Genomic DNA, 17221 nt, shown 5'->3' on the forward strand with positions numbered 1-17221 from the left:
TACATATAGTCAGATGGGACATAGTCCCTGTCCCACATGGTGTTCACAGCCTAAGAGAGTGAGAGAATAGTTGTTTATCTCTATTTTACAGTTGAGGAAATTGAGGCACAGACAAGTTAAGTGACTTACTCAAGGTCACAAAGCAAGAAGCTGGGAGAGCTGGCACTAGAACCCAGATCTCCTGATTCACAGGCTCAGTCTTTTTCCACCAAGTATGTATCCACAATTGATTTTAATGTCTGTCTCCCCCTCTAGAGTTTAAATTCCTTATGGGCAGGGAACATGTCTACCAACTTTGTTGTACTTTACTCTCCTAAGTGCTCTGCATGCAATGCTCTGCCAACAATAAGTGCTCAAGAAATATCATTGATTGACTGATTAAGTCATGCTGCCTACCAACGACAGAGATCCTATCTTCTACTTTTATTGTATACTCCAAGTGCCTATTACATTTGTACTCTGAACACAATAGGGGCTCAATAAATACTGATTATGGTGACGATGAGGATAATAAGAGGAATGATCCCCAAGTCCCTTTTGAAAATGCCAGAAGCATTTTTATAGTTTCCCAGTTCTTCTCCACTAGGCCTGGTCCCTGGAGCATTTTTCCCACTGACAAAGGCCTCAGCTGCTTTTTCATCAGAAATTCTTGAGCTGCCACACAACCAGTCAACCACTATCTTCCCAGGAAGCCTAGTATGGTGGTGGGGTGGGGGGTACTAATTCCCTGCAGAGAGGGCATTGACTGTCCCTATCTTCCCCCAAAAATATCTGACTGGAAGGCAAAACCCAGCTAGTGGGTCATACAGAGCACAAGGATGGTCTGATCAAGAGTAAAGTAGAATTTATCTGGTCTTTACCCAGGGAGCTGCGTAGTTAGTGCCTACTGAATCCAAAGGAGAGAAGAGAGTCTGCTGTACAGTCTTTCTCTCTATTTCTCTCTCACTTTCCTGGTGATTCTAGCTGAGGAAGCCCATGGTTAGAAGACACGGTCAGGAGACAGTTGTTTTGGATTAAAATATTTACTCTCCCACTGTGTTCTGGGGTTTCAGGCAACTCACATTCCCCCCAACCCAGCATTTCTCAAAATGAAAGCACTGGGGTGGCCACCAGCAAAATAATCAAAATAATAAATGTTTTTAGGGAACATTCCATTTTTCCTGAATTTACTGAAGTGCTTTTCTTCTATGCTACCTTCCATTAACGCTGTCATGATTAACCCAGTTTCAAAAGCAAAGCAATTAAAAGTGAGGTTGGTAACATAGTAGCCGCAGCAAAATATTCTTAGTGACCCGTGGCCCTAACCCATCTCTTGGTGATGCAGGGAGCCATGACTAATGTCCATCCAGAGCTGCTTGAAAGCCAAGTATTGTATTGTTGTTCTTATTACTAAGCAGGGCTGGGCTCGCAGCACCCAGTAGGAAGGTCTCCAGGGGAAAATCTCCAAGGGGAAACAGGAAGTGGTGGGGTTGATTCAAGAGTGGGAGCCCTTCCCTGTTGGTCCATTTCAGATGCCCACCCTACTTTGGGGAGAGCAGATGGGGGTAGATTCTCGAGCACAGGTTGGTACAACGCAGAGCCTGAGCAACAAGACACTAGACAGCTTGAAATGGGGAAACAGCACAGGATGGACTTCGGCTGTTTTCAAAGACGATGAATTCCCAGAGTGAACAGGAACACTCTCTTCCCCCGATCAGACAAATACAGGCTTAACATTTCAACTTTCAGAAGACAGAGACCACTTTTTCCATCATCTTGTGCGTTGCCCAGGTTGCGTTGATGTCTGACTCCCCGCCCTCTAATCAATCAATCAATCGTATTTATTGAGTGCTTACTGTGTGCAGAGCACTGTACTAAGCGCTTGGGAAGGACAAGTTGGCAACATATAGAGACAGTCCCTGCCCAACAGTGGACTCACAGTCTAGAAGGGGGAGACAGAGAACAAAACCAAACATATTAACAAAATAAAATAAATAGACTAAATATGTAGACTGTAAGCTCATTGCAGGCAGGGAATATGTCTGTTTATTGTTGTATTGTACTCTCTCAAGCATCTAATACAGTGCTCTGCCCACAGTAAACACTCAATAAATACAATTGAATTGAATGAATGAAATGGTGAATGCTCAATAGTTGCTATTGATGCATCCATAACCCAATTAGGGGCTTGGGTTTACTATATTCTTGCTCAGCCCAGATGTCCAGGGTAGGTGCAGGCCACACTCCTGTGGAGCTAAACAGGCCATCACATGATTTGTTTTAATAATAATACTACTGCTACTACTAATAACAACAGTACTAACAATGATAATAATTTGTTAAGCTTTCTAATATGTTGAGTTTTGGGTAGATTCAAAACAACCAAGTCAGATACAATCCCTAATGGGGCTTTTGGCCTAAGGGGGAGGGAGAACAGGTCCCTAATTCCCATTTTACAGATGAGGAAACTCAAGTTTAGAGAAGGTCACACAGCAGGCAAGTGGGAGGGATAGGATTAGAACCCAGGTCCCCTGACTCCCAGGACCAAGCTCTTTCCACTAGGCCATGCTGCTTTTCAATTGTTCTATTGGGTTGCTGCCGTCAATACGATGCAAATCAACAGTGCATCCTGAAATGAAATTCATGAAGAATGAGGCTGCACAGGTCTCTCCAGGTATTCTAGCCCCTCTGTCTGTCCCTTCTATGACTTCCTCTTAAAGCCACTCATGGACTAAAAAATATGCATTTTCTAATCACTTCACTGTAAGCTTCTTGAGGCCAGGAGCCATATCTTCTAACTCTATTGGACTCTTCCAAATGCTAAGTGCTCTGCACACAGTAGGTACTCAGTGAATTTCATTGATTGACTACCAGGGTGTCCATGGAATATCTGCCACCTTTGCGTTCACCTTTCAATCAATCAATCAATCAATCAATCAATCGTATTTATTGAGTGCTTACTGTGTGCAGAGCACTGTACTAAGCGCTTGGGAAGTCCAAGTTGGCAACATATAGAGACAGTCCCTACCCAGCAGTGGGCTCACAGTCTAAAAGGGGGAGACAGAGAACAAAACCAAACATACCAACAAAATAAAATAAATAGAATAGATATGTACAAGTAAAATAAATAAATAGAGTAATAAATATGTACAAACATATATACATAAAGATCATACCTGCCCCCCAGCTGTTTTTCATGGCATTTACTAAGAGCTTACTATGTGCAAAGCACTGTTTTAAGCGCTGGGGAGGTTACAAGGAGATGAGGTTGTTCCACGGGGGGCTCACAGTCTTAATCCCCATTTTACAGATGAGGGAACTGAGGCACAGAGAAGTTAAGTGACTTGCCCAAAGTCACCCATCTGACAATTGGCGGAGGCGGGATTTGAACCCATGACCTCTGGCTCCAAAGCCCGTGCTCTTTCCACTGAAACACGCTGCTGTGGTTTTTTTTTTTGATCCAGGCTGTTTTCCATCCGCTTCGAGAATTTAAAAATCCTTTTCCACCTCAAAACAGAGGGGTCAACCTGAATAGAAAAACCAACCCAAAGCAGTATAGCTTGAGGTAGTGACCACTTGAGGGCAGAGCAGCCTGTTGCTCTTTACAAACATGGATTGGAAAGAAAAAATTTGTGGAGCAGAGCCCTGACATTTATTCATTCTTCAATCGTATTTATTGAGCGCTTATTGTGTGCGGAGCACTGTACTAAGCGCTTGGGAAGTACAAGTAGGAAACATATAGAGACGGTCCCTACCCAACAACGGGCTCACAGTCTAGAAGGGGGAGACAGACAACAAAACAAAACATATAAACAAAATAAAATAAATAGTAAATATGTACAAGTAAAATAAATAGAGTAATAAATCTGTACTAACATATATACAGGTACTGTGGGGAGGGGAAGGAGGGAGGGCAGGAGGGATGGGGAGGGGGAGAGGAAGGAGGGGGCTCAGTCTGGGAAGGCCTCCTGGAGGAGGTGAGCTCTCAGTAGGGCTTTGAAGGGAGGAAGAGAGCTAGCTTGGCAGATCAATCAATCAATCAATCGTATTTATTGAGCGCTTACTGTGTGCAGGGCACTGTACTAAGCACTTGGGAAGGACAAGTTGGCAGCATAGAGAGACAGTCCCTACCCAACAGTGGGCTCGCAGTCTAGAAGTGGGAGACAGAGAACAAAACCAAACATACTAACAAAATAAAATAAATAGAATAGATATGTACAAGTAAAATAAATAGAGTAATAAATATGTACAAACATATATACATATATACAGGTACAGGATGTGCAGAGGGAGGGCATTCCAGGCCAGGGGGAGGACTTGGGCCGGGGGTCGAAGGCGGGACAGGTGAGAACGAGGTACGGTGAGGAGATTAGCGGCAGAGGAGCGGAGGGGGCGGGCTGGGCTGGAGAAGGAGAGAAGGGAGGTGAGGTAGGAGGGGATGAGGTGATGGAGAACCTTGAAGCCCAGAGTGAGGAGTTTTTGTCTGACTGTGGGGAAACATAAAGAAAATAAGGCATGAGGACACTTTAAGGTGGACGAACTTCCTCACAGACTACATTTTAACCACTGAGAACTCAGCATAGCATTTTGTCCCAGAAGCTCTCCAAGGGTCAAAAACCGTATTAAATATTTTGCAGTCCGTTCAGTAGGTGAAGGAGAATAGCTGTGCCGTTTCCTCCAAATCCCAGAATTAGTAGCACAGCCAAGAGGGTCATTTAGCTGTGTGTGTGTGTTTGCTAATACACTAAATTGGGCCTAGGACTCCCTGGTCATGAAGTGCTGTTCATGAGCAATGGGAAGCCCCTGTGGTGGCTTGGCTTTTTGTTAGATAGGGGACGACACTGTTGGGGTAATGGGACTTCAGGGAGATGGGTTACTCTCCCCTCCCTTAGCTCCTATATCCCCCACTTTGACTCATCAGAAGATAAGATAGTGTGGTCCCCCTCGTCCCCCTCTCCATCCCCCCATCTTACCTCCTTCCCTTCCCCACAGCACCTGCATATATGTATAAATGGTTGTACATATTTATTACTCTGTTTATTTATTTATTTATTTATTTTACTTGTACATTTCTATCCTATTTATTTTATTTTGTTGGTATGTTTGGTTCTGTTCTTTGTCTCCCCCTTTTAGACTGTGAGCCCACTGTTGGGTAGAGACTGTCTCTATGTGTTGCCAATTTGTACTTCCCAAGCGCTTAGTACAGTGCTCTGCACATAGTAAGCGTTCAATAAATACGATCGATTGATTGATTGATTGGTCAGGTCATTTCCCTGCCCTTTTTTTTTACTGTCCCAAGCCATGATTTCAGGAGTGGCATTCAGTGGGTGACAACTTCTCACACACCCTCATATACTCTAAGTGAGAACAAAATATGGTCCCTGAACTCAAAGGGACTTACAATCTCATGGAGGAATCAGAGTAACTGCAGAGGTGCTCGCATGAAAACAGACATAAAGTCTCAGCCCTTGTAAACTTCCTCTCTTCCACCACTGCCAACACGCGTGCACGCGTACGTGTGCACACACACACGTTCATTCATTCGATCGTATTTATTGAGCGCTTACTGTGTGCCGAGCACTGTAGTAAGCGCTTGGGGAGTACAAGTTGGCAACATATAGAGACGGTCCCTACCCAACAGTGGGGTCACAGTCGGGAAGGGGGAGACAGAGAACAAAACAAAGCATATTAACAAAATAAAATAAATAGAATAAATATGTACAAGTAAAATAAATAAATAGAGTAATAAATACGTACAAGCACACACACACCCCACATCCCCCTCACTTATGTGGGCACATGTGAGCTCTATCAGCAAAAACCTGGGCCCAGAACCAGCCAGGCTCTTTCTTGGAGTACGGAGCTTTGCACATAGTAAGCACTCAATCAACACCATTGATTGATTGATTGATTGAGTTGGGGCAGGCACCACTCTGATAGCCAGCAGGAGTGGTGGCTCCAGGCCTAGCAGGGATGAGTATCACTGGGGCCAGAGAGTTTTACTTGCAGATACCCCTGGGCACTAGCTGGAGCATCCAGCATGGAGGTGTTAGGGGGGTCCCCATTCCAGACGGGAACTCTAGACCCTGCTACTGCTACTCTATCTGAATGCCGGAGCACAGCGCTTCCCTGGGACCTCCAGGCAGAGCATGTTCGGGGCCCCACCCAAGCCTTCCCTGCCCTTCTCCCTCATGTCTGGTCTCTTGACGTGGCAGTTGCACAACTGCTGCCACAGATGCCAAGGGAACTCCACCAAGAATGTTGCCGAGGCAGTTCCTTCAGGGTTCCCAGCATCGGGAGGGGACATCCCTTTGTCCAGATAATCAAAGCCCTGAGAGCAAAAATATTAATTATTGCTCTTCCTAAGCCTCACCACCCAGACACTCCAGGCACTGCCCAGGAAGTTAAAAAAAATAATCAGAGTGTAATTAGGGGCAATTTAATGACCATAATGTGTGTTTCAATTATCCAGGACACAAGGGGAGAGGAGAAGGGACAAGGGGAGGATAAGCAAAGCTAACAAAGCTCATTTAGCCTATCACTTCTAGTTCTACCACCATCACCTCTAGCCATAGTGTTTGTAATAGTATTTGTTGAGCGCTTACTATGTGCAGAGCACTCTACCAAGCCCTGGGAAAGAAATCCAAGGATCAGTCAATCAATCATAGTCATTTTGCACTTACTATGTTCAGAGAACTGTACTAAGTGCTTGGGAGAGCACAGCACAGCAGAATTAGCAGACATGTTCCCTCCTCACAACAAGCTTACCATCTAGAGAATGAAGTTTAGACGAGGTGCCTGGCCCCAAAGAAGCTCACACACCAAACTGAACAAGTAGCTCATAAGGAGTTCTCCTTTGTGAACTTCATCTACCTTTGCTTTCCCCTGTCCCCCACAATGTAATGACCGAAAGGGAGGGAGAGAGAAGGAAGGGGAAGAGAAGAAACGGGGATAGCTATGACCCGGCTCACCGGCCCCCTGGAAATAGGATGTTGGGAGGGACTCGGTAACAAGGTGGGGCGACGGGGACACAATACGCACCCTGTTTCTGGATCCTGACCTTCCGCCGGCCTGACCTGTACACCAGAAACTCTGATCATCTTGTGGTAAATGTGGCCCCAGCTCAGCCGCCCACTGGGGTGATCTGACCCTGCAAACCACCTCTGGAAAGGAATGTTTGACTCTCAGAAGAGAGGAAATGACGGGGCCGAGTCCAAGGTCAGACCAACCGGGCAGTACCACCCCTTGGAAAAGCAGAGGCGGGCTTCCTGGATGTCATTCTTCCTGTATGATTTTGGCAATGCAGTGGGCAGCTCTAACCTCAGGGCTGAAAAAAACCCTCAATTCAGTCCCTTCCTAACTTGGCCCTCCCTCCAGTCCTCTGCCTCCTGCCCTCACCCCCCTCTGCAACCACCTCCTCCTCACCCCCGCTAAAGTTATGCAAAGGAATTCCAGGATTCTAACTGAGTAACCCCTCTGGGGGTGGGATGGGGAGGCGTCGGGAAGGGACCGAGAAAGGGAGGTTGCATTGCGTTTCCACAAATCCCCCAGGCCTCATGTAGGAGGAGTAGGAGGGAAAGAAGGGAGCACTATTGGCACAAAATGAGGCCTAGTGCCCTGCAGAGGAAACTATAGTTTTGGCTCCCAATTTAGCAGCTTGGTTCTTGCTGAGTCAACTAACGAGGTGTTTAGGTTCTGTAGCCACCTAGTAGGACGAGAAATACTTCCCTCTGCTTCCTGGCCTTGGCTTAGTCATCCCCTAAATACAGAGGCTTATGTTCTCTAAGCTGGGAAGCCACGTTTCCCAGGATCCTTGGTGCTGAGCCACAGTCTAACCTTTCCTGTGGAAGCCTGTCGCCTTCCCCATTGTCCTGTCGAAGTCCTTCCCCGGCTTAAAGAGATGGTCTCATCTTCAGACTTCCTAGAGGTGGTGGGCTGGGGCAGGTTGCGGGGGCTGTGGAAGCAAATTAACATCTGTACAGAATTTTGAGACTCTTGGATGAAAGCCTTCAAGTGCCCGGGGTCATGATGAATAAGTCTATTGTATTGACTTTCATCCTAATGTCATTTAATAACACTTCACCCTTGTGCCTCGCCTCTCATTCTAGGTTGTCAGCTTGACCACAAGCATTAATTTAATTAAGCCTCCTAGCCCTCCTAGGCTAAGGGGAGGGAGTAAGGCAAGATGCACATGCCTCCCCCATTTTGCCGATAGGAAAAAGGAGGTTTCCACATCCTCATCAAGCCCCAGAATGGATGATGGAGCTCATTTTGTAAAGGGAAAAAAAACCTGTGGGATGAACAAGTGGGGAACCCTGCCCTACAATTCTCATCACCAACCCATCCCTTGGCTTCTGTTTTTTGAAATCCTCAACCTGGAGTTGAAAGGGGCTTCATCAAGCTATCTGGTCCATTCCTCTCTCTCTAGACAGGCTTATTACTAAGCCTGTTTGTTGTTTTCTTTCTTTTTTTTTAATATTTAGTAATTAAACCCATCCCAAGCACACACTCATCTCCCCCTGCCTTCTTTCAATCAGCAGTTCAGACCCATTTGAACCCTTTTTTGGAATCCCAGAATTTCATTTCCTTACTATAAGAACTTGGCACTTTCTCTCCTCTTGTTATAGTTTTCTTATTTTTATTTCCTTTAGCTCCGGCATGGCTGGGTACTCATTGGAGTACTTTGATCTTATGCTGGCCTCGGTAGTCATCAATAGGACAATCCTAGAAAATGGTAGCCTCATCTAATGACATCCTTATCTAAATGTGAACCCCCCAAGGGACTGGAACCATGTCCAAGTCCTACTTGGGTATTCATTCCCAATTCTTAGTACAGTGCTCTGCAATCATTAAGCATTTAATAAGTACAGGAAGCAGCATGGCGGAGTGGAAAGAGTATAGTCCTGAGAGTCAGAGGGCCTGTGTTCTAGCCTTGAATCTGCCATTTGTCTGTTGCGTGACCTTGGGCAAGTCACTTAACTTCTCTGTGCCTCAGTTACCTCATCTGTAAAATGGAGATTAATACTGTGAGCCTTGTGTGGGACAGGGACAGGCACAGAGAAGTTAAGTGACTTGCCCAAAGTTACACAGCTGACAATTGGCGGAGCCGGGATTTGAACCCATGTATTATACCCTCCCAAGCTCTTAGTACAGAGCTCTGTACATAGTAAGCACTCAATAAATACAATTCACTGATACTACTAATACCTAATGAGGGATGGTCAAAGATCAATTACATCAAGGTCAAGCTGATCTTCCTTTAATTGAGTTGTATGCTATTTGAGGTCCAATGAAAACCAAGTCCCCCATTTTTTTTACATTCAAAGGACATAAAGTAGTTGATTTCATAAGCCACCAAAAATAATGGTGAAAAGATACAGGGCGGTGGTTAAATTGAGCCATCCGGTCATAAAACAAATTACAGAGGGAGAACAAATTTACCAGGTAGCAGGAAGGAAGAGTGGCTGAAATTCAAGGTGGGAGAGAAAGCAGAAGACAGGTGCAAAAGTGGGAGAGCAACAGAGGAGGGTTGCTGTCTGGACAACGCTTGAGAGGGGTGGGAGATAAAAGCATATGCAGCAAAAAGGCCTGTTAATATTTGCTGTGCAAGCAGGGAGACATAAGGGAGAGAAAGGATCCTGGAATTGGGACAGGCACAGAAGCCCAGGCAAGTTTTAAAAGCAAGGAGGGCAATTTTAAAGGGAACTCTGGGATAAAGAGGAAGCCAGCGGAGAGGTGGGTGGATAAAATGCAGGTCACAGAAAGTGGACTCAATGATAATGGTAAAAATGTAAGCACTATGCAGTAAATAAATCTCTGGGTATTGACTGTTTTCGGGCTTGATTAGTGCTAGTTCTCTACCCTCAATCATCTGTCTCATTTTGACTTCTTGTCCTCCCCAAGCCCACCCATCCTCTCTCTTTCTATATTTTAAATACCCAGATAGATCCCGGGGTGTCCATACTATGCTAAAGGTGCATGTGGCGAGTTTGCCATTCTTTCTGTCCTCATTTCCTCATCCACTTTTCGGTATCAGTCAAAGCTTCCGCAATGCAGGCATTGTTTCTGCTGTGAGGATCCTTTGTTCTCTCAAAAGGGGAAGGGAGACAGAGCAACAGAGGGAAATCAAGAGTTGGTAAACCAACACACTTGTCTCATCTTATTTAAAGCTTGCAGATAGTCAGGGTCTGCACTTCGGTGCCCTCCCACAGCCTGGGGAAGGGAGAAGCAAAATGGAATGGATAGTGAAATCAAAAAGCTAATCAGGTCAGTCAGTTGCTGAGAACATGAAGGCATCTTAAGAAATAAGGTTTCCCCTTTTCTATCCAGATCCAGCTTTTTTCTCTCCACACTTCTGCATGCTGTTGCACCAAAAGTTCTATTTTCTTATTTCGGGACCAACTGCCACAGATGGGTATTATCGAAGTCTCATTGGCTTGTTATCCTGTGAAAAGCCCAAGTTTGTATTTAGTCAGTAAACACATACTCATAACTTATGGAAGAAAATGGATCTGCATTTTCAGAGATCTCTATTTTAAGCTACAGCCTTCTGGATACATTTTAATAAATTTTACAAATGAAGAGAGTGATCAGATGATCCACCATAAATAAGCCACAGATTTAAAATTAGGTACTGTAATTTAGGGCCTAGAACAGGCCCATTAGGAACCATAAATAAGTACTGCTCATTTCTATCTGCTATACAATGTGGCAATCTCTTCCGTCTTTCTTTCCACATTTTCTTGATATTGTGTCCTCTTTTATCTCCCCATTCTCACCTCTTCACATGTCCCACCCAATTAAAGTCACCACAGTCCAGTGCTTCGATTTCTGGCAGGGAAATTTATTGTGGGAAATATATATTCTTTGCTTGAGGTAGGGTACGTAGCTCGGCCTGCTGAGAAATATATCATAGCTGGCAGGGGAAAATTGAATCTAGCACATCATCCTTAACACCTCATCCACAGCCGAACGCTTTATTTTTTCAAGCTGATCATTTTGAAGTTGATCAGGGTGAAATGATCTATAATTTATGGGTGAATATTAAACAAAATGGGATTTTCAGCAAAAACGCCAACAGCAGTGCTTCATTTGATTTACCCCCATGAGTCAACCCATCTTATGAGCAATTTTCATATGCCTTATTTAGAGGACTTACTCACACCTCTGAGAAAGCCTTTAATGTGATAAAGCAAATGTCAGGAAACGGAGTATGGTGGTATCACATCTCCCCCGCAAAAGTCTTGCTTCCTTATTTCTGAAGCTCTGTAAATTGGCTCCTGCTTCTCCACAGGAAGACCAAGACAGCTATGCCTTCGGTCCAGCTGGCATGATTTGACGGAGTGTCCACACCACTTATTCTTTTGATATAAAATTGCGGAAGGCCCAGGGTGCTTCCTGGCAAATGGTCTCATTAGAAGCCAAGGATCTGCAAAAGGCATTGAGACCAAATGGAGGATGATTTCAGAGCCAGGCTGAGAGCTTGGCAACTGTGGCCATCGCCACAGATGGTATTGAGGTATCAGGGTTTCAGGCATGAAGGAGGCGAGGGGGGTGTCATGCGAATGAGGTGACGCATGCGAGGTGGGACCTGGGGAGAATACCACCATCGTCAACACCCTGCTGCTATCTCTCAGCTGGAAAGTGCAGGGGGAAGAAAGGAAGAATAGATGAAGGGGGAAGGGAAGGCCTTCAAGGGAAGAGGGAGGCAGTAACATGTAAAGAGAGTGCCATCAATCAATCAATCAATCAATCAATCACATTTATTGAGCGCTTGCCTAGTGCAGAGCACTGTACTAAGTGCTTAGGCGAGTATAAAACAGCAGTTCTGGTAAGCACATCCCCTGCCCACATCGGCCTTATCATCATCATCAATCGCATTTATTGAGCGCTTACTATGTGCAGAGCACTGTACTAAGCGCTTGGGAAGTACAAATTGGCAACATATAGAGACAGTCCCTACCCAACAGTGGGCTCACAGTCTAAAAGGGGAAGGCAGAGAACAAAACCAAACATACTAACAAAATAAAATAAATAGAATAGATATGAGCCTTATGGTCTAGAGGGAAGGAAATTTTTTTATGGTATTTGCTAAGCACTTTGTGTCAAATACCGTTCTAAGGGCTAGGGCAGATAGAAGTTAATCAGGCCAGATATAGTCCCTGTCCCACATGGGGCTCACAGTTTAAGTAGGAGGGAGAGTGGGTATGAAATCCCCATTTTATAGATGAGGAGACTGAGGCACAGAGAAATTAAGTGGTTTGCCCAAGGTCACAGAGCAGGCCGGGAGAGCCAGGATTAGAACCCAGATTCTCCGGATCCCAGGCCCACGCTTTATCCACTAGGCCACACTGCTTCCCTAGAAAGTAGTGTTCCTGTCAGTCCACCCACAGGGGTTTTCATGAAGGCCTAGCTGACCCTCACTACAGAAAATAAGCAGGAGGGTGGAACACTTGGGGTCATGTGATGGCTGCTCAGCGGGGATGCTTCTTGGGACTTCAAATGGGAAATTAGGGGGTTGAGAAGAAGTTAGACTGAGCAAAAAGTCCTGCAGCCAAGCCAAAGTAGGCATCCTATTCCAGCTCTTTAATTCCAAATTGTCCAGTAAAGCCAGATCTGTTTTCCCCCATAATAATAACAGTAACTGTGGTATTTATTAAATGCTTACTATGTGCCCAGTGGTGGGGTAGATACAAGATAATCAGGACCCATACAGGGCTCACAGTCTAAGGAGGGAGAACAGGGATTGAATTCCCACTTTGCAGATGAGGGAACTGAAATACAGAGAAGTGAAATTACTTGCCCAACATCACAGAGCAGGGATTTAGCAGAATCGGGAGTGGAATCCAGGTCTTTGGGCTCCCAGGCCTGTTCTTTTTCCTCTAGGCCACGCTGCTTCTCCGCTTCTCCAGTGTGAGGGTAGAATCTAACTTCACCTCAGTGTTGTGATTGATTGAATTTCCTTTTGGGAAGCTCAGAGAGGGAGAGGGGGAGATCAGAGAGCAGAAATGGAGAGGAGGATTCTTTTGGCTGTGGGGTTGTATGCAGAGGAGAGTACCGAAGGAAGAGGGGAAGGGAAAACCTGGGAGTGATGGTAATAATAATAATAATGTTGGTATTTGTTTAGTGCTTACTATGTGCAAAGCACTGTTCTAAGTGCTGGGGTAGAAACAAGGTAATCAGATTGTCCCACGTGGGGCCAGAGGAGGGGTTTTCATGAAGGACTTGGCAGGCTCAGTCTCGAAAGCCACTGACTCCAATTCTGGGGCTGGGCTGCGGGCCTCCATCAACTCGCTCCCATCCAACCTCTCCCCACTCCTCGCACCATCCCCTCCCCGAGAACTACCCCCACAGCCTCAATCAAGCCAGTGGAACCCCCGCTTCATCACGGGGAAGCTTCACGTCATCCTTGTCCTGTTCGTGACATAATCAATATTCCTCCTCACCATCACAGAAACCTGGCTCTCCCCAGAGTTCAAAGTCTCCCTTGCTACTCTCTCCAGAGAGGACTTCATCTTCTCCCACTCCCCCAGACTCATTGCAAAAAGAGGAGGTGTTGGCTTCCTCCTTGTGCCCTACTGCCGCTTTTGCACCATTGGAAGAAAAATGGGTATTGAATCCCCTTAATGCAGAGGGGATAGAGGGGATAACTGTGGCATAGAGAAGTTAAGTGATTTGCCCAAGCAGGTAAGTGGCAGAACTGGGATTAGAACCCAGGTCCTCCGACTCCCGGGGCCCAGGCTCTTTCTATTAGGCCATGCTGCTTCTCAGTAGTAGTAGCAGTAGTAATAGTAGCAGCAGTAGTAATACCAGTAGTAATACTATTTATTAAGCACTTAATGCAAAGTACTGTACTAAGTACTTGGAAAGAATACAGGTAAATGGGGTTTAGGTCTCTAAACAGGGTTTAATGTCCATCTTCCCCACCGGATTGCAAACTCCTTAAGGTCAAGGGATCATGTCTGCTAACTGTATTGTAACTATTTCCCAAGCGCTTGGAACAGTGCTCTGCATAGTGTAAACACTCAATAAATTGAACGAGCTAGGGTTAAGCATTCCAAACACTACTTCAGCAGCTCTCAAAAGCTAATTCCTTCTCCTCCACGTGCCTCTGGTTGCATGTACAGTGGGACACTGCTCCCCCAAAACAGAACAGGCGACCAGTTCAACATGAGAGCAGCAATTCGAACTTCAGGGGATTCTCGGGAACACAGGCAATGACTGACGCATGCCACTCCCACTCTTTTCCAGGCAACCTCTGGAAAATCCCTTTAGCCATCATCCAGAGCCAAGAACCTCTCCCATGGCCAGGAAATCTAGCTTTTCCTCGAATGAACTTGATCCCTCCATCCCTCCCTCCCCTAGTGCCAGCAGAGGCCCAGAATGGCCATTATAAGCCAGACAACCTTGGGCCAGGCCCACCTGGTGCTTTGAAGTTAGCCTTGAGAAGTCTGAAAAGCTTCTCTTTGGACCGAGACCATCCGGGGCAATTCAGGGACCCAAAGTCCATGGGAATGAAACAAAGTGACCAGAGGAGGTCCCACCCATGGAAATAGGCCAGATTAATCTCTTCCTAGCACCTTGCCTCCCTAAAAGGCTTTGCAAACTGTCAACAGGAAATACCTTTTCAATTCTGAAAGACGCAGTGTCTAGGGTGGAGCTTAGGCGTGGAGCAGCAAGCATTGCACAGTGGCTCGGGGAGGAAGGGAAGCTGGATACCATATTCAGGTAGAAAGGAACTGATCACGTGGTGAATGGTGCTCTGATTAAACTGGCCCGTGGCTGACTCAAAGCGGCAGCACAGAATGGGTAGCAAGCAACAGCATGCCTGTGGGGTGGCAGTCTGAGGCTACTTGAGAGCACAGAGGGGAGGAGAAATCAACAGGGAGCAGAGAAAAGAGGAGAGGAGGACACGAGGGAAGGGGAGACAAGGGGAAAGGAGAGAAGCATCTGCCTCCTCCTCTAGACTCTAAGCTTGACAACTCCGTTGTCTAATACTCTCCCAAGCCCTTGGTGCTGTGCACACATTAGGGGCTCAATAAATAGCCCTGATTGATTAGCGGATTGGGATCCCATACCTGTGGAGTTCACCTCCTTCCTCCCTGATGGCGAGATTGAGGATGGGCCCAAGTTGAGGCCGGCAGGATCTCCTGCAGCACAGGCAGAAGTGTAGACGGCTAAAGCCCGAGTTGTAACACCGACCCATCAACATCCCTCAGATCAGTTGGGATGTCTCCTTCAGCATCCCCCTGATGGCAGAAACAGCAGTCCAAGCCAACGACTGCTGGAGGCCTAGAGAGGAGAAAATTCAGCTGGGACCTCCCTGAAAGTATGAGACCGGGACAATAACCCCTGCCCTGTAATTCCAGGCCAAGCCGCAGGACTCTTTTGTTTCTATTTTGTGGACTGTGTAGTTGTCCTTGTCACTTCTGCTGCTTTACTATTTGTAGAATGTGAGAGCTTTGCGGGACAGGGTCTGTGGTTTTCTTTTTTTTAATGGTATTCGTTAAGTGCTTACTATGTGCCAAGTGATGGGGTACATAGAAGATAATTAGGATGGACACAGTCCATGTCCCTCTTAGGGCTCATAGTCAATCCCCATTTCACAGATGAGGTAACTGAGGCACAGTCACACAGCAGACAAGTGGCAGAGCCAGGATTAGAACCCACGTCCTGATTCCCAGACCCGTGCTCCTTCCTCTAGGTGCTCTGCTTCTCCTATTTACTCTTCCCCAGTGCTTTAGTACAGTGCTCTTCACTCACTAAGTGCTTAATAGATACTAGTACTACAACAGACTCTGGGTGGGACCCGAGTGGACCCTGAAAGCATCATCTGGGGGCCAAGGTGATTAAGCAGCAGGATTTCTTTAATCACCTCCCCCTTCGTGTAAAACCGAGCCCGGTAGTGATCACCCCAGACTGGCGGATTCTTCAGGTCCCTTGCTTGTGTAGGGGTCAGTCCTGACCCTGAGGGAGAGAGGATTCGAGTGAACACATTCTGGGCAAATCCCCTTGAGAGCAGGGTCCGTGTCTTGTATTGCCTTTGCACAATTTCGAGCACCAAGGCAACTGGAAGCTGAATATTGCTACATTAAATTGATCTGGGTGTGATCTATTTACATTGTGCCTTCTTATATTTGGCTTTGCCTTCCACCTGCCCCTTCAACTCTCCCATCCTTCTCAGCAGTATCTCAAGAGGAGATCTCCTGCCTTCTCTCAAAATCCACCCCCTCCACCTGCACATCCAACCCCATTCCTTTGCCCCTTATCAAAACACTTGCCCCCTCCTACTTCCCCCCCAACAACTATTTTCAACTCGGCTCTCCAATGGCTTCTTCCACACTGCTTTCAAACATACCCGTGTTTCCCCTATCCTAGAAAAAACCCTCCCTGGACCCCACTGCTCCCTCCAGTTATGGTCCCATCTCCCTCCTACCATTCCTCTCCGAACTCCTTGAGTGAGTTGTCGACACCTGCTGCCTCAAATTCCACTCCTCCAATTCTCTCCTTGATCCCCTCCAGTATGGCTTCTGCCCCCTTCATACCATATATACCGCCCTCTCTAAGGTCACATCCAATAGCCTCTACTCCATCCTAATCCTCCTCGACCTCTCAGCTGCCTTTGACACTATCAACCACCCGCTTCTGTAAACATTATCCAACTTCAGCTTCACTGACCTCTCCTGGTTCTCCTCCTATTTCTCTGACCGCTCATTCACAGTCTTTTTCACGGGTTCCTCCTCTGCCTCCCATCCCCTAACTGTGGGTGTCCCTCAAAGTTCAGTTCTGAGTCCCCTTCTGTTCTTCATCTACACCTTCTCCCTTCAAGAACTCATTTATTCTGGTGACTTCAATTACCACCTCTATGCAGATATCACCCAAATCTACATCTCCTGTCCTGATCTCTCTCCCTCTCTGCAGTCTCCCACTTCTTCCTGCCTTCAAGACATCTCTACTTGGATGTCCACCTGTCATCTCAAACTTAACATGTCTAAAACAGAACCTATCTTCCCTCCCAAACCTTAACCTCCCCGGACTTCTCTCTCATTCAACCCACATATTCAATCCATCGCTAAATCCTGTCCATTCAACCTTCACAACATTGCTTAAATCTGCCCTTTTCCTCTCCATCCAAAGTGCTACCACGTTAATCCAAGCATTTATCCTACCCTGCCTTGATTACTGTATCAGCCTCCTTGCTGACTTCCCTGCCTCCTGGGTTCTATTCCCAGCTCCGCCACTT

The sequence above is a fragment of the Tachyglossus aculeatus genome, chromosome 16 (assembly GCF_015852505.1).
Source record: "Tachyglossus aculeatus isolate mTacAcu1 chromosome 16, mTacAcu1.pri, whole genome shotgun sequence".
Lineage (NCBI taxonomy): Eukaryota > Metazoa > Chordata > Mammalia > Monotremata > Tachyglossidae > Tachyglossus > Tachyglossus aculeatus.